The sequence below is a fragment of the Schistocerca piceifrons genome, chromosome 2 (assembly GCF_021461385.2).
Source record: "Schistocerca piceifrons isolate TAMUIC-IGC-003096 chromosome 2, iqSchPice1.1, whole genome shotgun sequence".
In the NCBI taxonomy this organism is placed as follows: Eukaryota; Metazoa; Arthropoda; class Insecta; order Orthoptera; family Acrididae; genus Schistocerca; species Schistocerca piceifrons.
The window spans coordinates 43,795,984-43,818,429 of NC_060139.1; the positions used below are offsets into that span (position 1 = coordinate 43,795,984).

At 51.9% G+C, this 22,446-nt stretch overlaps 48 non-coding genes across 48 annotated transcripts; 14 read left to right on the forward strand and 34 right to left on the reverse strand.

The window, feature by feature from the left end:
- Positions 1–121: 121 nt before the first annotated feature.
- Trnav-cac lies at positions 122–194 on the reverse strand. Its single transcript has one exon. It is a non-coding gene; the product is annotated as a tRNA-Val (tRNA).
- A 402-nt stretch (positions 195–596) lies between these two features.
- On the forward strand, positions 597–668 carry Trnap-agg. The gene has a single exon. It is a non-coding gene; the product is annotated as a tRNA-Pro (tRNA).
- A 194-nt stretch (positions 669–862) lies between these two features.
- Trnav-aac lies at positions 863–935 on the reverse strand. The gene has a single exon. It is a non-coding gene; the product is annotated as a tRNA-Val (tRNA).
- Positions 936–1,093: 158 nt separating this feature from the next.
- Positions 1,094–1,166, reverse strand: Trnav-cac. The gene has a single exon. It is a non-coding gene; the product is annotated as a tRNA-Val (tRNA).
- Positions 1,167–1,568: 402 nt separating this feature from the next.
- On the forward strand, positions 1,569–1,640 carry Trnap-agg. The gene has a single exon. It is a non-coding gene; the product is annotated as a tRNA-Pro (tRNA).
- A 194-nt stretch (positions 1,641–1,834) lies between these two features.
- On the reverse strand, positions 1,835–1,907 carry Trnav-aac. The gene has a single exon. It is a non-coding gene; the product is annotated as a tRNA-Val (tRNA).
- Positions 1,908–2,065: 158 nt separating this feature from the next.
- Trnav-cac lies at positions 2,066–2,138 on the reverse strand. Its single transcript has one exon. It is a non-coding gene; the product is annotated as a tRNA-Val (tRNA).
- A 402-nt stretch (positions 2,139–2,540) lies between these two features.
- Positions 2,541–2,612, forward strand: Trnap-agg. Its single transcript has one exon. It is a non-coding gene; the product is annotated as a tRNA-Pro (tRNA).
- Positions 2,613–2,806: 194 nt separating this feature from the next.
- On the reverse strand, positions 2,807–2,879 carry Trnav-aac. Its single transcript has one exon. It is a non-coding gene; the product is annotated as a tRNA-Val (tRNA).
- Positions 2,880–3,037: 158 nt separating this feature from the next.
- On the reverse strand, positions 3,038–3,110 carry Trnav-cac. Its single transcript has one exon. It is a non-coding gene; the product is annotated as a tRNA-Val (tRNA).
- A 668-nt stretch (positions 3,111–3,778) lies between these two features.
- Positions 3,779–3,851, reverse strand: Trnav-aac. The gene has a single exon. It is a non-coding gene; the product is annotated as a tRNA-Val (tRNA).
- Positions 3,852–4,009: 158 nt separating this feature from the next.
- On the reverse strand, positions 4,010–4,082 carry Trnav-cac. The gene has a single exon. It is a non-coding gene; the product is annotated as a tRNA-Val (tRNA).
- Positions 4,083–4,747: 665 nt separating this feature from the next.
- On the reverse strand, positions 4,748–4,820 carry Trnav-aac. Its single transcript has one exon. It is a non-coding gene; the product is annotated as a tRNA-Val (tRNA).
- Positions 4,821–4,978: 158 nt separating this feature from the next.
- Trnav-cac lies at positions 4,979–5,051 on the reverse strand. Its single transcript has one exon. It is a non-coding gene; the product is annotated as a tRNA-Val (tRNA).
- A 6,606-nt stretch (positions 5,052–11,657) lies between these two features.
- On the reverse strand, positions 11,658–11,730 carry Trnav-aac. Its single transcript has one exon. It is a non-coding gene; the product is annotated as a tRNA-Val (tRNA).
- A 158-nt stretch (positions 11,731–11,888) lies between these two features.
- Positions 11,889–11,961, reverse strand: Trnav-cac. Its single transcript has one exon. It is a non-coding gene; the product is annotated as a tRNA-Val (tRNA).
- A 402-nt stretch (positions 11,962–12,363) lies between these two features.
- On the forward strand, positions 12,364–12,435 carry Trnap-agg. Its single transcript has one exon. It is a non-coding gene; the product is annotated as a tRNA-Pro (tRNA).
- A 194-nt stretch (positions 12,436–12,629) lies between these two features.
- Positions 12,630–12,702, reverse strand: Trnav-aac. The gene has a single exon. It is a non-coding gene; the product is annotated as a tRNA-Val (tRNA).
- A 158-nt stretch (positions 12,703–12,860) lies between these two features.
- Positions 12,861–12,933, reverse strand: Trnav-cac. The gene has a single exon. It is a non-coding gene; the product is annotated as a tRNA-Val (tRNA).
- Positions 12,934–13,335: 402 nt separating this feature from the next.
- Positions 13,336–13,407, forward strand: Trnap-agg. Its single transcript has one exon. It is a non-coding gene; the product is annotated as a tRNA-Pro (tRNA).
- Positions 13,408–13,601: 194 nt separating this feature from the next.
- Trnav-aac lies at positions 13,602–13,674 on the reverse strand. The gene has a single exon. It is a non-coding gene; the product is annotated as a tRNA-Val (tRNA).
- Positions 13,675–13,832: 158 nt separating this feature from the next.
- On the reverse strand, positions 13,833–13,905 carry Trnav-cac. Its single transcript has one exon. It is a non-coding gene; the product is annotated as a tRNA-Val (tRNA).
- Positions 13,906–14,307: 402 nt separating this feature from the next.
- Positions 14,308–14,379, forward strand: Trnap-agg. Its single transcript has one exon. It is a non-coding gene; the product is annotated as a tRNA-Pro (tRNA).
- A 194-nt stretch (positions 14,380–14,573) lies between these two features.
- Trnav-aac lies at positions 14,574–14,646 on the reverse strand. The gene has a single exon. It is a non-coding gene; the product is annotated as a tRNA-Val (tRNA).
- Positions 14,647–14,804: 158 nt separating this feature from the next.
- Trnav-cac lies at positions 14,805–14,877 on the reverse strand. The gene has a single exon. It is a non-coding gene; the product is annotated as a tRNA-Val (tRNA).
- A 402-nt stretch (positions 14,878–15,279) lies between these two features.
- Trnap-agg lies at positions 15,280–15,351 on the forward strand. The gene has a single exon. It is a non-coding gene; the product is annotated as a tRNA-Pro (tRNA).
- Positions 15,352–15,545: 194 nt separating this feature from the next.
- On the reverse strand, positions 15,546–15,618 carry Trnav-aac. Its single transcript has one exon. It is a non-coding gene; the product is annotated as a tRNA-Val (tRNA).
- A 158-nt stretch (positions 15,619–15,776) lies between these two features.
- Positions 15,777–15,849, reverse strand: Trnav-cac. Its single transcript has one exon. It is a non-coding gene; the product is annotated as a tRNA-Val (tRNA).
- A 402-nt stretch (positions 15,850–16,251) lies between these two features.
- Trnap-agg lies at positions 16,252–16,323 on the forward strand. The gene has a single exon. It is a non-coding gene; the product is annotated as a tRNA-Pro (tRNA).
- A 194-nt stretch (positions 16,324–16,517) lies between these two features.
- On the reverse strand, positions 16,518–16,590 carry Trnav-aac. Its single transcript has one exon. It is a non-coding gene; the product is annotated as a tRNA-Val (tRNA).
- A 158-nt stretch (positions 16,591–16,748) lies between these two features.
- On the reverse strand, positions 16,749–16,821 carry Trnav-cac. Its single transcript has one exon. It is a non-coding gene; the product is annotated as a tRNA-Val (tRNA).
- A 402-nt stretch (positions 16,822–17,223) lies between these two features.
- On the forward strand, positions 17,224–17,295 carry Trnap-agg. Its single transcript has one exon. It is a non-coding gene; the product is annotated as a tRNA-Pro (tRNA).
- Positions 17,296–17,489: 194 nt separating this feature from the next.
- On the reverse strand, positions 17,490–17,562 carry Trnav-aac. Its single transcript has one exon. It is a non-coding gene; the product is annotated as a tRNA-Val (tRNA).
- A 158-nt stretch (positions 17,563–17,720) lies between these two features.
- Positions 17,721–17,793, reverse strand: Trnav-cac. The gene has a single exon. It is a non-coding gene; the product is annotated as a tRNA-Val (tRNA).
- A 402-nt stretch (positions 17,794–18,195) lies between these two features.
- Positions 18,196–18,267, forward strand: Trnap-agg. Its single transcript has one exon. It is a non-coding gene; the product is annotated as a tRNA-Pro (tRNA).
- A 194-nt stretch (positions 18,268–18,461) lies between these two features.
- Positions 18,462–18,534, reverse strand: Trnav-aac. The gene has a single exon. It is a non-coding gene; the product is annotated as a tRNA-Val (tRNA).
- Positions 18,535–18,692: 158 nt separating this feature from the next.
- Trnav-cac lies at positions 18,693–18,765 on the reverse strand. Its single transcript has one exon. It is a non-coding gene; the product is annotated as a tRNA-Val (tRNA).
- A 402-nt stretch (positions 18,766–19,167) lies between these two features.
- Positions 19,168–19,239, forward strand: Trnap-agg. Its single transcript has one exon. It is a non-coding gene; the product is annotated as a tRNA-Pro (tRNA).
- Positions 19,240–19,433: 194 nt separating this feature from the next.
- Trnav-aac lies at positions 19,434–19,506 on the reverse strand. The gene has a single exon. It is a non-coding gene; the product is annotated as a tRNA-Val (tRNA).
- A 158-nt stretch (positions 19,507–19,664) lies between these two features.
- Trnav-cac lies at positions 19,665–19,737 on the reverse strand. The gene has a single exon. It is a non-coding gene; the product is annotated as a tRNA-Val (tRNA).
- A 402-nt stretch (positions 19,738–20,139) lies between these two features.
- On the forward strand, positions 20,140–20,211 carry Trnap-agg. The gene has a single exon. It is a non-coding gene; the product is annotated as a tRNA-Pro (tRNA).
- A 194-nt stretch (positions 20,212–20,405) lies between these two features.
- Positions 20,406–20,478, reverse strand: Trnav-aac. The gene has a single exon. It is a non-coding gene; the product is annotated as a tRNA-Val (tRNA).
- Positions 20,479–20,636: 158 nt separating this feature from the next.
- Trnav-cac lies at positions 20,637–20,709 on the reverse strand. The gene has a single exon. It is a non-coding gene; the product is annotated as a tRNA-Val (tRNA).
- Positions 20,710–21,111: 402 nt separating this feature from the next.
- Trnap-agg lies at positions 21,112–21,183 on the forward strand. Its single transcript has one exon. It is a non-coding gene; the product is annotated as a tRNA-Pro (tRNA).
- Positions 21,184–21,377: 194 nt separating this feature from the next.
- On the reverse strand, positions 21,378–21,450 carry Trnav-aac. Its single transcript has one exon. It is a non-coding gene; the product is annotated as a tRNA-Val (tRNA).
- Positions 21,451–21,608: 158 nt separating this feature from the next.
- On the reverse strand, positions 21,609–21,681 carry Trnav-cac. Its single transcript has one exon. It is a non-coding gene; the product is annotated as a tRNA-Val (tRNA).
- Positions 21,682–22,083: 402 nt separating this feature from the next.
- Trnap-agg lies at positions 22,084–22,155 on the forward strand. The gene has a single exon. It is a non-coding gene; the product is annotated as a tRNA-Pro (tRNA).
- Positions 22,156–22,349: 194 nt separating this feature from the next.
- Trnav-aac lies at positions 22,350–22,422 on the reverse strand. Its single transcript has one exon. It is a non-coding gene; the product is annotated as a tRNA-Val (tRNA).
- Positions 22,423–22,446: the final 24 nt, after the last annotated feature.

The following is a 22,446-nucleotide window of genomic DNA, read 5'->3' on the forward strand; positions in this document are numbered from 1 at the left end:
GATGTTGCCATCGTAACTAAAAAATTCAATAAATGTGGTACTTGCAAAACGAAGGGACATGCAGCAGATCCACACACGACGTGGCTCATTGGAGGACAATACGACATAGGCAGGAAAATTCTGTTCCCGCCCGGGATCGAACCGGGGACCTTCTGCGTGTGAAGCAGACGTGATAACCGCTACACTACGGAAACGACGGACCCGGGGAGTCCATTCTTGTTCACTCGAACTTGCCTCAGACTTTCTCTCGTTCGCGAATGCACACACGACAGTTCTTTTGTCAGCCTGGAACCCATCACAGCCGAGGGCTCAAGAAGTCTTCGGGGTGCTCGAGAGGGTGTCTGCCGTAGCACCCCTAACGAGATAGCGGCGTTTCGCGCAGTCCTTATTGCAAGTCATATCAGCAAAAGCAATCACTTTCTCAACAGCAGGCAGTGCGAGCCCAGCGGCAGCTCTACATGAAGGTACCAGTAGCCCAGGAAGGCCGCCGACCGCGGGAATTCGCGCCGGCCCCATCCCGCCAGCGTACACGAGACTTCCAGGGCACCCTGGACGACATCGAGGGACTGGAATAATTGACATTCGCCGTGTCACAGGGCTCGTTGGTCTAGGGGTATGATTCCTGCTTAGGGTGCAGGAGGTCACGGGTTCAAATCCCGGACGAGCCCTAGCGTTTTGTGCAAACTGATCGCACGTCAGTGGCTGAGTCAGCGCAAAAAGCTCGCCGTCAATATCAAATGAATTTCTTATTCGATGTGAGCAATTGACACTCGGGTCCGACGCGTGAAGGCGATTACGAAGGTTTCGGGTACAGATGGTAGCAGATGCATGTTAGTACGTCTTGCTTAAAGTGATGAAAAAGTGTTTCCGGCCGGGATCGAAGCGGGGACCTTCTGCGTGTTAGGCAGACGTGATAACCGCTACACCACGGAAACTGCTTGTGTGCACCTTACTTCACAGACAACTTGTAGTGATGTTGCCATCGTAACTAAAAAATTCAATAAATGTGGTACTTGCAAAACGAAGGGACATGCAGCAGATCCACACACGACGTGGCTCATTGGAGGACAATACGACATAGGCAGGAAAATTCTGTTCCCGCCCGGGATCGAACCGGGGACCTTCTGCGTGTGAAGCAGACGTGATAACCGCTACACTACGGAAACGACGGACCCGGGGAGTCCATCCTTGTTCACTCGAACTTGCCTCAGACTTTCTCTCGTTCGCGAATGCACACACGACAGTTCTTTTGTCAGCCTGGAACCCATCACAGCCGAGGGCTCAAGAAGTCTTCGGGGTGCTCGAGAGGGTGTCTGCCGTAGCACCCCTAACGAGATAGCGGCGTTTCGCGCAGTCCTTATTGCAAGTCATATCAGCAAAAGCAATCACTTTCTCAACAGCAGGCAGTGCGAGCCCAGCGGCAGCTCTACATGAAGGTACCAGTAGCCCAGGAAGGCCGCCGACCGCGGGAATTCGCGCCGGCCCCATCCCGCCAGCGTACACGAGACTTCCAGGGCACCCTGGACGACATCGAGGGACTGGAATAATTGACATTCGCCGTGTCACAGGGCTCGTTGGTCTAGGGGTATGATTCCTGCTTAGGGTGCAGGAGGTCACGGGTTCAAATCCCGGACGAGCCCTAGCGTTTTGTGCAAACTGATCGCACGTCAGTGGCTGAGTCAGCGCAAAAAGCTCGCCGTCAATATCAAATGAATTTCTTATTCGATGTGAGCAATTGACACTCGGGTCCGACGCGTGAAGGCGATTACGAAGGTTTCGGGTACAGATGGTAGCAGATGCATGTTAGTACGTCTTGCTTAAAGTGATGAAAAAGTGTTTCCGCCCGGGATCGAACCGGGGACCTTCTGCGTGTTAGGCTGACGTGATAACCGCTACACCACGGAAACTGGTTGTGTGCACCTTACTTCACAGACAACTTGTAGTGATGTTGCCATCGTAACTAAAAAATTCAATAAATGTGGTACTTGCAAAACGAAGGGACATGCAGCAGATCCACACACGACGTGGCTCATTGGAGGACAATACGACATAGGCAGGAAAATTCTGTTCCCGCCCGGGATCGAACCGGGGACCTTCTGCGTGTGAAGCAGACGTGATAACCGCTACACTACGGAAACGACGGACCCGGGGAGTCCATTCTTGTTCACTCGAACTTGCCTCAGACTTTCTCTCGTTCGCGAATGCACACACGACAGTTCTTTTGTCAGCCTGGAACCCATCACAGCCGAGGGCTCAAGAAGTCTTCGGGGTGCTCGAGAGGGTGTCTGCCGTAGCACCCCTAACGAGATAGCGGCGTTTCGCGCAGTCCTTATTGCAAGTCATATCAGCAAAAGCAATCACTTTCTCAACAGCAGGCAGTGCGAGCCCAGCGGCAGCTCTACATGAAGGTACCAGTAGCCCAGGAAGGCCGCCGACCGCGGGAATTCGCGCCGGCCCCATCCCGCCAGCGTACACGAGACTTCCAGGGCACCCTGGACGACATCGAGGGACTGGAATAATTGACATTCGCCGTGTCACAGGGCTCGTTGGTCTAGGGGTATGATTCCTGCTTAGGGTGCAGGAGGTCACGGGTTCAAATCCCGGACGAGCCCTAGCGTTTTGTGCAAACTGATCGCACGTCAGTGGCTGAGTCAGCGCAAAAAGCTCGCCGTCAATATCAAATGAATTTCTTATTCGATGTGAGCAATTGACACTCGGGTCCGACGCGTGAAGGCGATTACGAAGGTTTCGGGTACAGATGGTAGCAGATGCATGTTAGTACGTCTTGCTTAAAGTGATGAAAAAGTGTTTCCGCCCGGGATCGAACCGGGGACCTTCTGCGTGTTAGGCTGACGTGATAACCGCTACACCACGGAAACTGGTTGTGTGCACCTTACTTCACAGACAACTTGTAGTGATGTTGCCATCGTAACTAAAAAATTCAATAAATGTGGTACTTGCAAAACGAAGGGACATGCAGCAGATCCACACACGACGTGGCTCATTGGAGGACAATACGACATAGGCAGGAAAATTCTGTTCCCGCCCGGGATCGAACCGGGGACCTTCTGCGTGTGAAGCAGACGTGATAACCGCTACACTACGGAAACGACGGACCCGGGGAGTCCATTCTTGTTCACTCGAACTTGCCTCAGACTTTCTCTCGTTCGCGAATGCACACACGACAGTTCTTTTGTCAGCCTGGAACCCATCACAGCCGAGGGCTCAAGAAGTCTTCGGGGTGCTCGAGAGGGTGTCTGCCGTAGCACCCCTAACGAGATAGCGGCGTTTCGCGCAGTCCTTATTGCAAGTCATATCAGCAAAAGCAATCACTTTCTCAACAGCAGGCAGTGCGAGCCCAGCGGCAGCTCTACATGAAGGTACCAGTAGCCCAGGAAGGCCGCCGACCGCGGGAATTCGCGCCGGCCCCATCCCGCCAGCGTACACGAGACTTCCAGGGCACCCTGGACGACATCGAGGGACTGGAATAATTGACATTCGCCGTGTCACAGGGCTCGTTGGTGTAGGGGTATGATTCCTGCTTAGGGTGCAGGAGGTCACGGGTTCAAATCCCGGACGAGCCCTAGCGTTTTGTGCAAACTGATCGCACGTCAGTGGCTGAGTCAGCGCAAAAAGCTCGCCGTCAATATCAAATGAATTTCTTATTCGATGTGAGCAATTGACACTCGGGTCCGACGCGTGAAGGCGATTACGAAGGTTTCGGGTACAGATGGTAGCAGATGCATGTTAGTACGTCTTGCTTAAAGTGATGAAAAAGTGTTTCCGGCCGGGATCGAAGCGGGGACCTTCTGCGTGTTAGGCAGACGTGATAACCGCTACACCACGGAAACTGCTTGTGTGCACCTTACTTCACAGACAACTTGTAGTGATGTTGCCATCGTAACTAAAAAATTCAATAAATGTGGTACTTGCAAAACGAAGGGACATGCAGCAGATCCACACACGACGTGGCTCATTGGAGGACAATACGACATAGGCAGGAAAATTCTGTTCCCGCCCGGGATCGAACCGGGGACCTTCTGCGTGTGAAGCAGACGTGATAACCGCTACACTACGGAAACGACGGACCCGGGGAGTCCATCCTTGTTCACTCGAACTTGCCTCAGACTTTCTCTCGTTCGCGAATGCACACACGACAGTTCTTTTGTCAGCCTGGAACCCATCACAGCCGAGGGCTCAAGAAGTCTTCGGGGTGCTCGAGAGGGTGTCTGCCGTAGCACCCCTAACGAGATAGCGGCGTTTCGCGCAGTCGTTATTGCAAGTCATATCAGCAAAAGCAATCACTTTCTCAACAGCAGGCAGTGCGAGCCCAGCGGCAGCTCTACATGAAGGTACCAGTAGCCCAGGAAGGCCGCCGACCGCGGGAATTCGCGCCGGCCCCATCCCGCCAGCGTACACGAGACTTCCAGGGCACCCAGGACATCGATGGACTGGAATATTTGGCATTCGCCGTGTTACAGGGGTCGTTGGTGTAGGGGTATGATTCCTGCTTAGGGTGCAGGAGGTCCCGGGTTCAAATCCCGGACGAGCCCTAGCGTTTTGTGCAAACTGATCGCACGTCAGTGGCTGAGTCAGCGCAAAAAGCTCGCCGTCAATATCAAATGAATTTCTTATTCGATGTGAGCAATTGACACTCGGGTCCGACGCGTGAAGGCGATTACGAAGGTTTCGGGTACAGATGGTAGCAGATGCATGTTAGTACGTCTTGCTTAAAGTGATGAAAAAGTGTTTCCGCCCGGGATCGAACCGGGGACCTTCTGCGTGTTAGGCTGACGTGATAACCGCTACACCACGGAAACTGCTTGTGTGCACCTTACTTCACAGACAACTTGTAGTGATGTTGCCATCGTAACTAAAAAATTCAATAAATGTGGTACTTGCAAAACGAAGGGACATGCAGCAGATCCACACACGACGTGGCTCATTGGAGGACAATACGACATAGGCAGGAAAATTCTGTTCCCGCCCGGGATCGAACCGGGGACCTTCTGCGTGTGAAGCAGACGTGATAACCGCTACACTACGGAAACGACGGACCCGGGGAGTCCATTCTTGTTCACTCGAACTTGCCTCAGACTTTCTCTCGTTCGCGAATGCACACACGACAGTTCTTTTGTCAGCCTGGAACCCATCACAACCGAGGGCTCAAGAAGTCTTCGGGGTGCTCGAGAGGGTGTCTGCCGTAGCACCCCTAACGAGATAGCGGCGTTTCGCGCAGTCCTTATTGCGAGTCATATCAGCAAAAGCATTCACTTTCTCAACAGCAGGCAGTGCGAGCCCAGCGGCAGCTCTACATGAAGGTACCAGTAGCCCAGGAAGGCCGCCGACCGCGGGAATTCGCGCCGGCCCCATCCCGCCAGCGTACACGAGACTTCCAGGGCACCCTGGACGACATCGAGGGACTGGAATAATTGACATTCGCCGTGTCACAGGGCTCGTTGGTCTAGGGGCAGTTCCGCTTTAGACGCCGTGCAGTGTGGACGTGCCTAGTCTTCCGCTCCGCCGTAGCGTTACGTATAGTGGACTATCGTTTTTGTTACGTGTTGTGTTGCAACTTCTGAGAGTATTTCTCCGTCGTTGTTTCGTACCTTGTGTTACTTTCTGTCCTTATTTCAGTGTTTTTTGTGTAGCGGTTTCGACCGCATATTTTGAAAATGTCGTCCCAGGTTATTCCTCGTCAGGCTACAGTTAGTTTTGCTTTTGACAAGTCAACCCGCCATGTGCAACCTAGTTCTCTTGAGATTCATGATTGGTTGGTAGATACCTTTGGTGTTCATTCGGATCAGGTGCACACTGCTTATTTTGATACCGAACTGTATGTTTTCTTTGTTAAGTTTATGGACCCACTTCAGGTTGATAAAATTCTTTCTAAATATGGTCATCAAGTTCTCTTTCGGCATCGGGATGATTCTGTAAGTACCGTGCTGCTTTCCAATGCTTCCATCACGTATACCAATGTTCGTGTTTACAACCTTCCACCGGAGGTGGATAATGTCTATCTTAAGGAGGGTCTACAGAAGTATGGTGATGTAAAGAGCATTCGCCTTGAACGCTGGTCAAGCCAACATCGCCTGCAATGTTACAGTGGTATTCGTTCAGTCGAAATGCACGTTAAGCAGAATATTCCATCTCACCTGCAGATCGGTGGATATCGTGTCCATGTAACATATAGTGGTCAGGTTGGCACCTGTTTTTTGTGCAATGAAAGTGGTCACGTGCGTACCGACTGTCCGCGGAGAGTTTTTGTTTTAAAAAATTCTCTCGAACAGCGTCGCAAGTTAACGGTCGCTGACCTCGTTGCAGGTGGTTCTGCTTTTGGTGTAGCACAGTCCAGTGGTAGTAGCGCCCCGCCACAGGTTTTGCGCACCCCTGATACAGAATTTCCTCCTTTGCGTGCTAAATCTGATGTTGTTCCGTCTGTCCCTCAGGTGGGTGTGCCACTTTTGAATAATAAGAGGCGTCGCCCACACGATGGAAATAGTACGGATGAGGATCTCCCTGAGATGCCCCAGTCCGAGCGACCGGCATCCTCCGAGCCACTGTGTACTGTAGCTGCTCCCTGCCCTCCTGAGGTAGCGGTTCCGGTGGCGGCTGCTGGCGCCCCTCCGGCCTCCGACGCAGCTTCTCTCTGGTCGGGTCGTCGGTCGGGCCTGTTGGCGCCGTCTTCCGAACCGACTTCGATGTCACAACAAGTGGAGCCGCGACAACTTCCTGCTTCGCTGCCCCATACCTCTGCCAGCGGAGCTGCTCCGCTTCCTTCCAACTCTGCGGCCTCGGACCTTCCTGCTCACGTTTCGCCTCCGTGCAGTCCATGTTTGCCGGAAGCTAGTGCAGGTGTTGACCATTCCGTTTTGTCGGATGTTTCCCCCGCGACCCCGGATCCCGCATGTGGACCGGCGCGGGTGGTGTCGGATACAGAACTTGACCCTCCTACGTCACCGGCGGCTGAAGTTTCCTTGCCCGTCAGCCGACGCAAGTTACGCGTTCAGCCGAACGTTAATGCTGTTCGTAAAAAACCGAAACGTAAGGGATCCGCGGAACGGGGTAGCAGTCCCCCTCCCTCGGATGCCTCCGTCACCCCTGCTATGGACTGTGACGCTGGTGCGTCGGTGTAGGTGATTTGTTTTCTCGCTTTTCTCTCTATGGTTCAAGCATACACCTTTCTTACCTTAAATGTTAACCGTATTGAGTCCGACGTTCGCATTGCCTCTTTGCGGCAGTTTATTTACGACGCCTGTGCGGACGTAGTGTTTTTGCAGGAAGTGTTGTTTTCTGATCTCTCTCTACCTGGATTTCAAACTGTTTTTAATGTCGCGCCGGAATATTCAACAGGAACTGCTCTTTTCTTTCGAGAGGGCATTCCTATTACTGACATTGAATTCCTTGACTCTGACCGTGGGATTGGTTGTCGTCTTTTTGATCTCCGCCTCGTTATTTTGTATGCCCCCTCTGGTTCGGGTCACACTGTGGCTCGATCGCGCTTTTATAAAGAAGAGCTTATTTATCTTTTGCGCCAGAGTCCTCGGAGTCTCCTGCTCGGAGGCGATTTTAATTGTGTTTTACGCCCTGCAGACCAGTCCCCCAATTTTAATTATTGCCGTGATTTACATGACTTAGTTCGTACGATGCATCTGCGTGATGTTTGGGAACACAAATATCCAACCCTGGTGAAATATACGTTTTTTACCGCGTCCTCATGCAGTAGACTCGACAGATTCTATTTATCTGATTTTTTATGTGATAAAATTCTTTCTGTCGATGTTATTCCTACTAGTTTTTCTGACCATTGTGCTTTTACTGCAACTGTAAATCTTAGTCGCCAACCTGCAAAACTTTATCGTTCCCAGTGGATGTTAAATGTTTCCCACCTTGCCGACAGTGCTATGGATGATGTTATAAGTGGCGTGTGGGAGCGATGTCTTCGCTCTGTCCCGCGATACCCCTCCTTGCTGGTTTGGTGGACTGCGTTTGCCAAGCCCAAGATTCGTCAGACATTGATTTTCTACTGTGCTGCTAGGACGCGTGATTTTAAGAACACGTATGAATATTACTACTCTGTCCTGCGTGAACTATATGACGCGGCGGGTACCTCTCCACTGCGGATCCATGATGTTCGTCGTATTAAAGCCAAGCTCTTGAGCCTTAAACGACGACAGATGGATGGTCTGCGAGTTAAGTCGAAACCTCACTCTCTTGTTGAAGGTGAACTGACATCCTTGTACCACCTGCTACGGCATCAGACTCGTCGTCGTCGCTCCTTCATCTCTTCTCTTACGGTGGATGATGGGCGACAGTTTAGTGCACAGGAGGAAATGGTTCGTGCTCTTCATCAGTATTACACTAGTCTCTATTCTGCCGATGATTCTGGTGAGTCTCTTTCGGATGATGTCTTTGGGGATCTAACTGCGACGATCGCGCCTGACGCGAACGGCGAATTTCTCCGGGAGTTCCAGGTAGATGATGTTTTCGATTTTATTGCTCGCTCTCCGTCCAGTAAATCGCCGGGTCCAGACGGCCTGCCTAAAGAATTTTATCTCCGTTTTTGGCCTCTTTTGGGTGGCATTTTTACGCAGATTTTAAATGAGATTGTCAGAGGGATGGATGTGCCTGCCGATTTTAAAGTAGGGAAAATTGTTTTAATTCCGAAGTCCTCTGGTCGTTTATCTGCTGCCAATCTTCGTCCGCTCACATTGCTGAATTTTGACTATAAGACAGCTGCTAGAGCGCTCAATAGCCGGCTGTCTTCTCTGCTTCGGGGTGTGATTGGTGCACATCAATGTTGTTTTCATGATAGATCTATTCTGACACCAGTAGCCGAATATCGGGATGTTGTCTCGGTTGCGGCGGTTACAAACGTACATTGTGCCTTTGCCTTCCTTGATTTTTATAAGGCTTTTGATCACGTCAGTCATGTGTTTTTAGATCGTGTTTTAGGTACAATAGGTTTTAACGCTTCATCACGTGGTGTTCTTGGCAATTTGTACAGGGGAATAACAGCTCGGGTGTCAGTCAATGGGCAGCTGACGCCGCCCATTGCTATCCGCCGCGGAGTGCCTCAGGGTAGTCCGCTCTCTATGTCTTTATTCGTTTTGTCCCTGGAACCGCTGCTTCGGACTATTGCTCTCAAGCTTCAGGGTATGTCCCTCTCTGGTGGGAAGCTCTCGGTTAAGGCATATGCGGATGATGTCGTTGTTCTCCTCCGTCACCGAGATGATATCCCGTTGTTGAAAGGGGCAGTTGATGCATACTGTCGTGTCTCTGGAGCGCGTCTCAATCAGGGTAAATGTAAGTTCCTTGATATTCGAGGATTTCGCGATGCTGACGTCCCTTGGGCCACTTTTGTCGATCGCCATACGTCCTTGGGGATTATCATTGATCGGTGTCCTCTAAAAATGGCGGCTCTCAATTGGAAATCTGTCACCGAGAAGATACAGGGGGCTCTGATGGTCCATGAGCAGCGCTCTGCTACCATTTTGCAAAAAGTCAGAATTTTAGACACCTACGTCCTATGTAAAGCTTATTATGTTGCTCAGCTGTTCCCACTTCCCATGATGGTGGCGAAAAGGTTGCGCCAATTGTCTAGGAGGTTTATATGGAAGGGCCATCTATTCAAGTTACGTTACGAGGTAATGACGAAACCGCGTCTCTCCGGAGGCTTGGGCCTCTCTGACATTACTCGCAAGGCGTCTGCTTTGTACGTCCGCCGAACGACTCTAATTGTTACGCAAGAAGTGACTTCAATTACATCCAGGCTTTTTACTGTTGTGCGTCCGGCGAGCCTTGCTCCACCTGTCGATGTCGGACGCCTAAATTTTAAGTTGAAACACATTCGGGAATTTTACATTGCGGTGAGTTACCTCGGTGACGTCTTCTTGCGGCGACCGGTGCCAACGACCAAGAGCTTGATTGCCCGCTGGGAGGGGCTGGCCAGTCCCAATCCAATAGAACTGGCGTCTCCATCCGTGTCCTGGAGGAACGTCTGGAAGAACGTTAGTCTGCCGATCCACTCTATGGCCGTGGCGTCCACGTGGTATAGGGTAATAAATAATTTGGTTCCCACCAATGTACGACTGCACCGTATTGGTCTTTCTGACACGGACATCTGTACTCGGTGTGGTCTCCTGGATACCCTTGAACATCGATTCACCTGCTGTGGGCACCTTGCTAATTGGCGTTGGCTCAGGAAACAACTTGCTTTTGTCACTAGGTCTGCTGAAGCCGCTTATACTATTGACATCATCGTCCGGCCCGATTCTTCCTTTTTTCCGCGGACGAAGCTCCATACCGTCATGTGGTTGATTGGCCATTTCGTACATTTTGTCAACAGTTGTCATGAAGAGGATGGACACCTAGCGTTTCGGCAGTACATGCTTACTGCTTACTGGCAGCGCTTGCGATTGCCAGGCCTCCGAGATGATTTTGCCAATATGCTTAGCCTGACATTTGAAAGAGAGGGTGTTGGCTAAGGTCACCTGTGTGAGCCATTTTCTTTTATACTGTTTCTGAATTTGCCGCCTTTATGTATGTTTCTTCTCTACACCAGGACTGAAGTTTTCGTGTTTTAACCTTTATTTCAGTAAGCAGTCTACATTATATAGTCATGTTTTAGGATTTTAATTTCAGTACTGTACTTATTTGAAGTGGCTGTGTGGTGGATATTCTTTAAAAAAAAAAAAAAAAGAAAAAAAAAAAAAGGGGTATGATTCCTGCTTTGGGTGCAGGAGGTCCCGGGTTCAAATCCCGGACGAGCCCTGCCATTTTGACCGTGCTGAAGAGTAGGTGGAACTCAGTCCCGGTTGCAGCTCCTCAATGAAGAGTAGACGCCTGTTATAGCACGTGGATATAACAAGAATGCGGCACCAGTAAAGTACGTAGGTGGAATTCGATAGAAACGCAGACGGTAATTTTGCATGCAACGGAAAACAAGGTTGTCTTTGCGGAATATGTGCACCGTGAGTGGAGATTCAGCTTAATTGTGCGACAGTCTACCCTCATCTTACTAGCGACGGCAACAACCAAGGGGTGGCATGTAAGATTGAGCGTGGCTAAGAGTTTCTCATTATTAGTTAGCATCACACTTTGACAGAGCTGTGACAAGGCGAGTAGGGTGAGCTCAGGAAAGCCAGTAGCAAGCGCACTTGAAGTAGCCCTGAAGAACCGGATTATAAATTTTGCCAGCCATAATGGAGCTAGGGGCGTTCTCAGTTACCAAATACCGGTGCAATGAGAGAGCAACAGTATTTGACAGTAAAATGACGCCCTATCCGTCTAGCATACGACATTGCTTGTCTCTGCATACGCGGACGTGAGGTCATCTCGGAAATGAAATCCGAAATATAGATTAAAATTGTTGTGTTAAAAAATAAAAAAAAAAAAAAAAAAAAGGGGTATGATTCCTGCTTAGGGTGCAGGAGGTCACGGGTTCAAATCCCGGACGAGCACTAGCGTTTTGTGCAAACTGATCGCACGTCAGTGGCTGAGTCAGCGCAAAAAGCTCGCCGTCAATATCAAATGAATTTCTTATTCGATGTGAGCAATTGACACTCGGGTCCGACGCGTGAAGGCGATTACGAAGGTTTCGGGTACAGATGGTAGCAGATGCATGTTAGTACGTCTTGCTTAAAGTGATGAAAAAGTGTTTCCGCCCGGGATCGAACCGGGGACCTTCTGCGTGTTAGGCAGACGTGATAACCGCTACACCACGGAAACTGGTTGTGTGCACCTTACTTCACAGACAACTTGTAGTGATGTTGCCATCGTAACTAAAAAATTCAATAAATGTGGTACTTGCAAAACGAAGGGACATGCAGCAGATCCACACACGACGTGGCTCATTGGAGGACAATACGACATAGGCAGGAAAATTCTGTTCCCGCCCGGGATCGAACCGGGGACCTTCTGCGTGTGAAGCAGACGTGATAACCGCTACACTACGGAAACGACGGACCCGGGGAGTCCATCCTTGTTCACTCGAACTTGCCTCAGACTTTCTCTCGTTCGCGAATGCACACACGACAGTTCTTTTGTCAGCCTGGAACCCATCACAGCCGAGGGCTCAAGAAGTCTTCGGGGTGCTCGAGAGGGTGTCTGCCGTAGCACCCCTAACGAGATAGCGGCGTTTCGCGCAGTCCTTATTGCAAGTCATATCAGCAAAAGCAATCACTTTCTCAACAGCAGGCAGTGCGAGCCCAGCGGCAGCTCTACATGAAGGTACCAGTAGCCCAGGAAGGCCGCCGACCGCGGGAATTCGCGCCGGCCCCATCCCGCCAGCGTACACGAGACTTCCAGGGCACCCTGGACGACATCGAGGGACTGGAATAATTGACATTCGCCGTGTCACAGGGCTCGTTGGTCTAGGGGTATGATTCCTGCTTAGGGTGCAGGAGGTCACGGGTTCAAATCCCGGACGAGCCCTAGCGTTTTGTGCAAACTGATCGCACGTCAGTGGCTGAGTCAGCGCAAAAAGCTCGCCGTCAATATCAAATGAATTTCTTATTCGATGTGAGCAATTGACACTCGGGTCCGACGCGTGAAGGCGATTACGAAGGTTTCGGGTACAGATGGTAGCAGATGCATGTTAGTACGTCTTGCTTAAAGTGATGAAAAAGTGTTTCCGCCCGGGATCGAACCGGGGACCTTCTGCGTGTTAGGCTGACGTGATAACCGCTACACCACGGAAACTGGTTGTGTGCACCTTACTTCACAGACAACTTGTAGTGATGTTGCCATCGTAACTAAAAAATTCAATAAATGTGGTACTTGCAAAACGAAGGGACATGCAGCAGATCCACACACGACGTGGCTCATTGGAGGACAATACGACATAGGCAGGAAAATTCTGTTCCCGCCCGGGATCGAACCGGGGACCTTCTGCGTGTGAAGCAGACGTGATAACCGCTACACTACGGAAACGACGGACCCGGGGAGTCCATTCTTGTTCACTCGAACTTGCCTCAGACTTTCTCTCGTTCGCGAATGCACACACGACAGTTCTTTTGTCAGCCTGGAACCCATCACAGCCGAGGGCTCAAGAAGTCTTCGGGGTGCTCGAGAGGGTGTCTGCCGTAGCACCCCTAACGAGATAGCGGCGTTTCGCGCAGTCCTTATTGCAAGTCATATCAGCAAAAGCAATCACTTTCTCAACAGCAGGCAGTGCGAGCCCAGCGGCAGCTCTACATGAAGGTACCAGTAGCCCAGGAAGGCCGCCGACCGCGGGAATTCGCGCCGGCCCCATCCCGCCAGCGTACACGAGACTTCCAGGGCACCCTGGACGACATCGAGGGACTGGAATAATTGACATTCGCCGTGTCACAGGGCTCGTTGGTCTAGGGGTATGATTCCTGCTTAGGGTGCAGGAGGTCACGGGTTCAAATCCCGGACGAGCCCTAGCGTTTTGTGCAAACTGATCGCACGTCAGTGGCTGAGTCAGCGCAAAAAGCTCGCCGTCAATATCAAATGAATTTCTTATTCGATGTGAGCAATTGACACTCGGGTCCGACGCGTGAAGGCGATTACGAAGGTTTCGGGTACAGATGGTAGCAGATGCATGTTAGTACGTCTTGCTTAAAGTGATGAAAAAGTGTTTCCGCCCGGGATCGAACCGGGGACCTTCTGCGTGTTAGGCAGACGTGATAACCGCTACACCACGGAAACTGCTTGTGTGCACCTTACTTCACAGACAACTTGTAGTGATGTTGCCATCGTAACTAAAAAATTCAATAAATGTGGTACTTGCAAAACGAAGGGACATGCAGCAGATCCACACACGACGTGGCTCATTGGAGGACAATACGACATAGGCAGGAAAATTCTGTTCCCGCCCGGGATCGAACCGGGGACCTTCTGCGTGTGAAGCAGACGTGATAACCGCTACACTACGGAAACGACGGACCCGGGGAGTCCATCCTTGTTCACTCGAACTTGCCTCAGACTTTCTCTCGTTCGCGAATGCACACACGACAGTTCTTTTGTCAGCCTGGAACCCATCACAGCCGAGGGCTCAAGAAGTCTTCGGGGTGCTCGAGAGGGTGTCTGCCGTAGCACCCCTAACGAGATAGCGGCGTTTCGCGCAGTCGTTATTGCAAGTCATATCAGCAAAAGCAATCACTTTCTCAACAGCAGGCAGTGCGAGCCCAGCGGCAGCTCTACATGAAGGTACCAGTAGCCCAGGAAGGCCGCCGACCGCGGGAATTCGCGCCGGCCCCATCCCGCCAGCGTACACGAGACTTCCAGGGCACCCTGGACGACATCGAGGGACTGGAACAATTGACATTCGCCGTGTCACAGGGCTCGTTGGTCTAGGGGTATGATTCCTGCTTAGGGTGCAGGAGGTCACGGGTTCAAATCCCGGACGAGCCCTAGCGTTTTGTGCAAACTGATCGCACGTCAGTGGCTGAGTCAGCGCAAAAAGCTCGCCGTCAATATCAAATGAATTTCTTATTCGATGTGAGCAATTGACACTCGGGTCCGACGCGTGAAGGCGATTACGAAGGTTTCGGGTACAGATGGTAGCAGATGCATGTTAGTACGTCTTGCTTAAAGTGATGAAAAAGTGTTTCCGCCCGGGATCGAACCGGGGACCTTCTGCGTGTTAGGCAGAGGTGATAACCGCTACACCACGGAAACTGCTTGTGTGCACCTTACTTCACAGACAACTTGTAGTGATGTTGCCATCGTAACTAAAAAATTCAATAAATGTGGTACTTGCAAAACGAAGGGACATGCAGCAGATCCACACACGACGTGGCTCATTGGAGGACAATACGACATAGGCAGGAAAATTCTGTTCCCGCCCGGGATCGAACCGGGGACCTTCTGCGTGTGAAGCAGACGTGATAACCGCTACACTACGGAAACGACGGACCCGGGGAGTCCATCCTTGTTCACTCGAACTTGCCTCAGACTTTCTCTCGTTCGCGAATGCACACACGACAGTTCTTTTGTCAGCCTGGAACCCATCACAGCCGAGGGCTCAAGAAGTCTTCGGGGTGCTCGAGAGGGTGTCTGCCGTAGCACCCCTAACGAGATAGCGGCGTTTCGCGCAGTCCTTATTGCAAGTCATATCAGCAAAAGCAATCACTTTCTCAACAGCAGGCAGTGCGAGCCCAGCGGCAGCTCTACATGAAGGTACCAGTAGCCCAGGAAGGCCGCCGACCGCGGGATTTCGCGCCGGCCCCATCCCGCCAGCGTACACGAGACTTCCAGGGCACCCTGGACGACATCGAGGGACTGGAATAATTGACATTCGCCGTGTCACAGGGCTCGTTGGTCTAGGGGTATGATTCCTGCTTAGGGTGCAGGAGGTCACGGGTTCAAATCCCGGACGAGCCCTAGCGTTTTGTGCAAACTGATCGCACGTCAGTGGCTGAGTCAGCGCAAAAAGCTCGCCGTCAATATCAAATGAATTTCTTATTCGATGTGAGCAATTGACACTCGGGTCCGACGCGTGAAGGCGATTACGAAGGTTTCGGGTACAGATGGTAGCAGATGCATGTTAGTACGTCTTGCTTAAAGTGATGAAAAAGTGTTTCCGCCCGGGATCGAACCGGGGACCTTCTGCGTGTTAGGCTGACGTGATAACCGCTACACCACGGAAACTGGTTGTGTGCACCTTACTTCACAGACAACTTGTAGTGATGTTGCCATCGTAACTAAAAAATTCAATAAATGTGGTACTTGCAAAACGAAGGGACATGCAGCAGATCCACACACGACGTGGCTCATTGGAGGACAATACGACATAGGCAGGAAAATTCTGTTCCCGCCCGGGATCGAACCGGGGACCTTCTGCGTGTGAAGCAGACGTGATAACCGCTACACTACGGAAACGACGGACCCGGGGAGTCCATTCTTGTTCACTCGAACTTGCCTCAGACTTTCTCTCGTTCGCGAATGCACACACGACAGTTCTTTTGTCAGCCTGGAACCCATCACAGCCGAGGGCTCAAGAAGTCTTCGGGGTGCTCGAGAGGGTGTCTGCCGTAGCACCCCTAACGAGATAGCGGCGTTTCGCGCAGTCGTTATTGCAAGTCATATCAGCAAAAGCAATCACTTTCTCAACAGCAGGCAGTGCGAGCCCAGCGGCAGCTCTACATGAAGGTACCAGTAGCCCAGGAAGGCCGCCGACCGCGGGAATTCGCGCCGGCCCCATCCCGCCAGCGTACACGAGACTTCCAGGGCACCCTGGACGACATCGAGGGACTGGAACAATTGACATTCGCCGTGTCACAGGGCTCGTTGGTCTAGGGGTATGATTCCTGCTTAGGGTGCAGGAGGTCACGGGTTCAAATCCCGGACGAGCCCTAGCGTTTTGTGCAAACTGATCGCACGTCAGTGGCTGAGTCAGCGCAAAAAGCTCGCCGTCAATATCAAATGAATTTCTTATTCGATGTGAGCAATTGACACTCGGGTCCGACGCGTGAAGGCGATTACGAAGGTTTCGGGTACAGATGGTAGCAGATGCATGTTAGTACGTCTTGCTTAAAGTGATGAAAAAGTGTTTCCGCCCGGGATCGAACCGGGGACCTTCTGCGTGTTAGGCAGACGTGATAACCGCTACACCACGGAAACTGCTTGTGTGCACCTTACTTCACAGACAACTTGTAGTGATGTTGCCATCGTAACTAAAAAATTCAATAAATGTGGTACTTGCAAAACGAAGGGACATGCAGCAGATCCACACACGACGTGGCTCATTGGAGGACAATACGACATAGGCAGGAAAATTCTGTTCCCGCCCGGGATCGAACCGGGGACCTTCTGCGTGTGAAGCAGACGTGATAACCGCTACACTACGGAAACGACGGACCCGGGGAGTCCATCCTTGTTCACTCGAACTTGCCTCAGACTTTCTCTCGTTCGCGAATGCACACACGACAGTTCTTTTGTCAGCCTGGAACCCATCACAGCCGAGGGCTCAAGAAGTCTTCGGGGTGCTCGAGAGGGTGTCTGCCGTAGCACCCCTAACGAGATAGCGGCGTTTCGCGCAGTCCTTATTGCAAGTCATATCAGCAAAAGCAATCACTTTCTCAACAGCAGGCAGTGCGAGCCCAGCGGCAGCTCTACATGAAGGTACCAGTAGCCCAGGAAGGCCGCCGACCGCGGGATTTCGCGCCGGCCCCATCCCGCCAGCGTACACGAGACTTCCAGGGCACCCTGGACGACATCGAGGGACTGGAATAATTGACATTCGCCGTGTCACAGGGCTCGTTGGTCTAGGGGTATGATTCCTGCTTAGGGTGCAGGAGGTCACGGGTTCAAATCCCGGACGAGCCCTAGCGTTTTGTGCAAACTGATCGCACGTCAGTGGCTGAGTCAGCGCAAAAAGCTCGCCGTCAATATCAAATGAATTTCTTATTCGATGTGAGCAATTGACACTCGGGTCCGACGCGTGAAGGCGATTACGAAGGTTTCGGGTACAGATGGTAGCAGATGCATGTTAGTACGTCTTGCTTAAAGTGATGAAAAAGTGTTTCCGCCCGGGATCGAACCGGGGACCTTCTGCGTGTTAGGCTGACGTGATAACCGCTACACCACGGAAACTGGTTGTGTGCACCTTACTTCACAGACAACTTGTAGTGATGTTGCCATCGTAACTAAAAAATTCAATAAATGTGGTACTTGCAAAACGAAGGGACATGCAGCAGATCCACACACGACGTGGCTCATTGGAGGACAATACGACATAGGCAGGAAAATTCTGTTCCCGCCCGGGATCGAACCGGGGACCTTCTGCGTGTGAAGCAGACGTGATAACCGCTACACTACGGAAACGACGGACCCGGGGAGTCCATTCTTGTTCACTCGAACTTGCCTCAGACTTTCTCTCGTTCGCGAATGCACACACGACAGTTCTTTTGTCAGCCTGGAACCCATCACAGCCGAGGGCTCAAGAAGTCTTCGGGGTGCTCGAGAGGGTGTCTGCCGTAGCACCCCTAACGAGATAGCGGCGTTTCGCGCAGTCCTTATTGCAAGTCATATCAGCAAAAGCAATCACTTTCTCAACAGCAGGCAGTGCGAGCCCAGCGGCAGCTCTACATGAAGGTACCAGTAGCCCAGGAAGGCCGCCGACCGCGGGAATTCGCGCCGGCCCCATCCCGCCAGCGTACACGAGACTTCCAGGGCACCCTGGACGACATCGAGGGACTGGAACAATTGACATTCGCCGTGTCACAGGGCTCGTTGGTCTAGGGGTATGATTCCTGCTTAGGGTGCAGGAGGTCACGGGTTCAAATCCCGGACGAGCCCTAGCGTTTTGTGCAAACTGATCGCACGTCAGTGGCTGAGTCAGCGCAAAAAGCTCGCCGTCAATATCAAATGAATTTCTTATTCGATGTGAGCAATTGACACTCGGGTCCGACGCGTGAAGGCGATTACGAAGGTTTCGGGTACAGATGGTAGCAGATGCATGTTAGTACGTCTTGCTTAAAGTGATGAAAAAGTGTTTCCGCCCGGGATCGAACCGGGGACCTTCTGCGTGTTAGGCAGACGTGATAACCGCTACACCACGGAAACTGCTTGTGTGCACCTTACTTCACAGACAACTTGTAGTGATGTTGCCATCGTAACTAAAAAATTCAATAAATGTGGTACTTGCAAAACGAAGGGACATGCAGCAGATCCACACACGACGTGGCTCATTGGAGGACAATACGACATAGGCAGGAAAATTCTGTTCCCGCCCGGGATCGAACCGGGGACCTTCTGCGTGTGAAGCAGACGTGATAACCGCTACACTACGGAAACGACGGACCCGGGGAGTCCATCCTTGTTCACTCGAACTTGCCTCAGACTTTCTCTCGTTCGCGAATGCACACACGACAGTTCTTTTGTCAGCCTGGAACCCATCACAGCCGAGGGCTCAAGAAGTCTTCGGGGTGCTCGAGAGGGTGTCTGCCGTAGCACCCCTAACGAGATAGCGGCGTTTCGCGCAGTCCTTATTGCAAGTCATATCAGCAAAAGCAATCACTTTCTCAACAGCAGGCAGTGCGAGCCCAGCGGCAGCTCTACATGAAGGTACCAGTAGCCCAGGAAGGCCGCCGACCGCGGGATTTCGCGCCGGCCCCATCCCGCCAGCGTACACGAGACTTCCAGGGCACCCTGGACGACATCGAGGGACTGGAATAATTGACATTCGCCGTGTCACAGGGCTCGTTGGTCTAGGGGTATGATTCCTGCTTAGGGTGCAGGAGGTCACGGGTTCAAATCCCGGACGAGCCCTAGCGTTTTGTGCAAACTGATCGCACGTCAGTGGCTGAGTCAGCGCAAAAAGCTCGCCGTCAATATCAAATGAATTTCTTATTCGATGTGAGCAATTGACACTCGGGTCCGACGCGTGAAGGCGATTACGAAGGTTTCGGGTACAGATGGTAGCAGATGCATGTTAGTACGTCTTGCTTAAAGTGATGAAAAAGTGTTTCCGCCCGGGATCGAACCGGGGACCTTCTGCGTGTTAGGCTGACGTGATAACCGCTACACCACGGAAACTGGTTGTGTGCACCTTACTTCACAGACAACTTGTAGTGATGTTGCCATCGTAACTAAAAAATTCAATAAATGTGGTACTTGCAAAACGAAGGGACATGCAGCAGATCCACACACGACGTGGCTCATTGGAGGACAATACGACATAGGCAGGAAAATTCTGTTCCCGCCCGGGATCGAACCGGGGACCTTCTGCGTGTGAAGCAGACGTGATAACCGCTACACTACGGAAACGACGGACCCGGGGAGTCCATTCTTGTTCACTCGAACTTGCCTCAGACTTTCTCTCGTTCGCGAATGCACACACGACAGTTCTTTTGTCAGCCTGGAACCCATCACAGCCGAGGGCTCAAGAAGTCTTCGGGGTGCTCGAGAGGGTGTCTGCCGTAGCACCCCTAACGAGATAGCGGCGTTTCGCGCAGTCCTTATTGCAAGTCATATCAGCAAAAGCAATCACTTTCTCAACAGCAGGCAGTGCGAGCCCAGCGGCAGCTCTACATGAAGGTACCAGTAGCCCAGGAAGGCCGCCGACCGCGGGAATTCGCGCCGGCCCCATCCCGCCAGCGTACACGAGACTTCCAGGGCACCCTGGACGACATCGAGGGACTGGAATAATTGACATTCGCCGTGTCACAGGGCTCGTTGGTCTAGGGGTATGATTCCTGCTTAGGGTGCAGGAGGTCACGGGTTCAAATCCCGGACGAGCCCTAGCGTTTTGTGCAAACTGATCGCACGTCAGTGGCTGAGTCAGCGCAAAAAGCTCGCCGTCAATATCAAATGAATTTCTTATTCGATGTGAGCAATTGACACTCGGGTCCGACGCGTGAAGGCGATTACGAAGGTTTCGGGTACAGATGGTAGCAGATGCATGTTAGTACGTCTTGCTTAAAGTGATGAAAAAGTGTTTCCGCCCGGGATCGAACCGGGGACCTTCTGCGTGTTAGGCAGACGTGATAACCGCTACACCACGGAAACTGCTTGTGTGCACCTTACTTCACAGACAACTTGTAGTGATGTTGCCATCGTAACTAAAAAATTCAATAAATGTGGTACTTGCAAAACGAAGGGACATGCAGCAGATCCACACACGACGTGGCTCATTGGAGGACAATACGACATAGGCAGGAAAATTCTGTTCCCGCCCGGGATCGAACCGGGGACCTTCTGCGTGTGAAGCAGACGTGATAACCGCTACACTACGGAAACGACGGACCCGGGGAGTCCATCCTTGTTCACTCGAACTTGCCTCAGACTTTCTCTCGTTCGCGAATGCACACACGACAGTTCTTTTGTCAGCCTGGAACCCATCACAGCCGAGGGCTCAAGAAGTCTTCGGGGTGCTCGAGAGGGTGTCTGCCGTAGCACCCCTAACGAGATAGCGGCGTTTCGCGCAGTCGTTATTGCAAGTCATATCAGCAAAAGCAATCACTTTCTCAACAGCAGGCAGTGCGAGCCCAGCGGCAGCTCTACATGAAGGTACCAGTAGCCCAGGAAGGCCGCCGACCGCGGGAATTCGCGCCGGCCCCATCCCGCCAGCGTACACGAGACTTCCAGGGCACCCTGGACGACATCGAGGGACTGGAACAATTGACATTCGCCGTGTCACAGGGCTCGTTGGTCTAGGGGTATGATTCCTGCTTAGGGTGCAGGAGGTCACGGGTTCAAATCCCGGACGAGCCCTAGCGTTTTGTGCAAACTGATCGCACGTCAGTGGCTGAGTCAGCGCAAAAAGCTCGCCGTCAATATCAAATGAATTTCTTATTCGATGTGAGCAATTGACACTCGGGTCCGACGCGTGAAGGCGATTACGAAGGTTTCGGGTACAGATGGTAGCAGATGCATGTTAGTACGTCTTGCTTAAAGTGATGAAAAAGTGTTTCCGCCCGGGATCGAACCGGGGACCTTCTGCGTGTTAGGCAGACGTGATAACCGCTACACCACGGAAACTGCTTGTGTGCACCTTACTTCACAGACAACTTGTAGTGATGTTGCCATCGTAACTAAAAAATTCAATAAATGTGGTACTTGCAAAACGAAGGGACATGCAGCAGATCCACACACGACGTGGCTCATTGGAGGACAATACGACATAGGCAGGAAAATTCTGTTCCCGCCCGGGATCGAACCGGGGACCTTCTGCGTGTGAAGCAGACGTGATAACCGCTACACTACGGAAACGACGGACCCGGGGAGTCCATCCTTGTTCACTCGAACTTGCCTCAGACTTTCTCTCGTTCGCGAATGCACACACGACAGTTCTTTTGTCAGCCTGGAACCCATCACAGCCGAGGGCTCAAGAAGTCTTCGGGGTGCTCGAGAGGGTGTCTGCCGTAGCACCCCTAACGAGATAGCGGCGTTTCGCGCAGTCCTTATTGCAAGTCATATCAGCAAAAGCAATCACTTTCTCAACAGCAGGCAGTGCGAGCCCAGCGGCAGCTCTACATGAAGGTACCAGTAGCCCAGGAAGGCCGCCGACCGCGGGATTTCGCGCCGGCCCCATCCCGCCAGCGTACACGAGACTTCCAGGGCACCCTGGACGACATCGAGGGACTGGAATAATTGACATTCGCCGTGTCACAGGGCTCGTTGGTCTAGGGGTATGATTCCTGCTTAGGGTGCAGGAGGTCACGGGTTCAAATCCCGGACGAGCCCTAGCGTTTTGTGCAAACTGATCGCACGTCAGTGGCTGAGTCAGCGCAAAAAGCTCGCCGTCAATATCAAATGAATTTCTTATTCGATGTGAGCAATTGACACTCGGGTCCGACGCGTGAAGGCGATTACGAAGGTTTCGGGTACAGATGGTAGCAGATGCATGTTAGTACGTCTTGCTTAAAGTGATGAAAAAGTGTTTCCGCCCGGGATCGAACCGGGGACCTTCTGCGTGTTAGGCTGACGTGATAACCGCTACACCACGGAAACTGGTTGTGTGCACCTTACTTCACA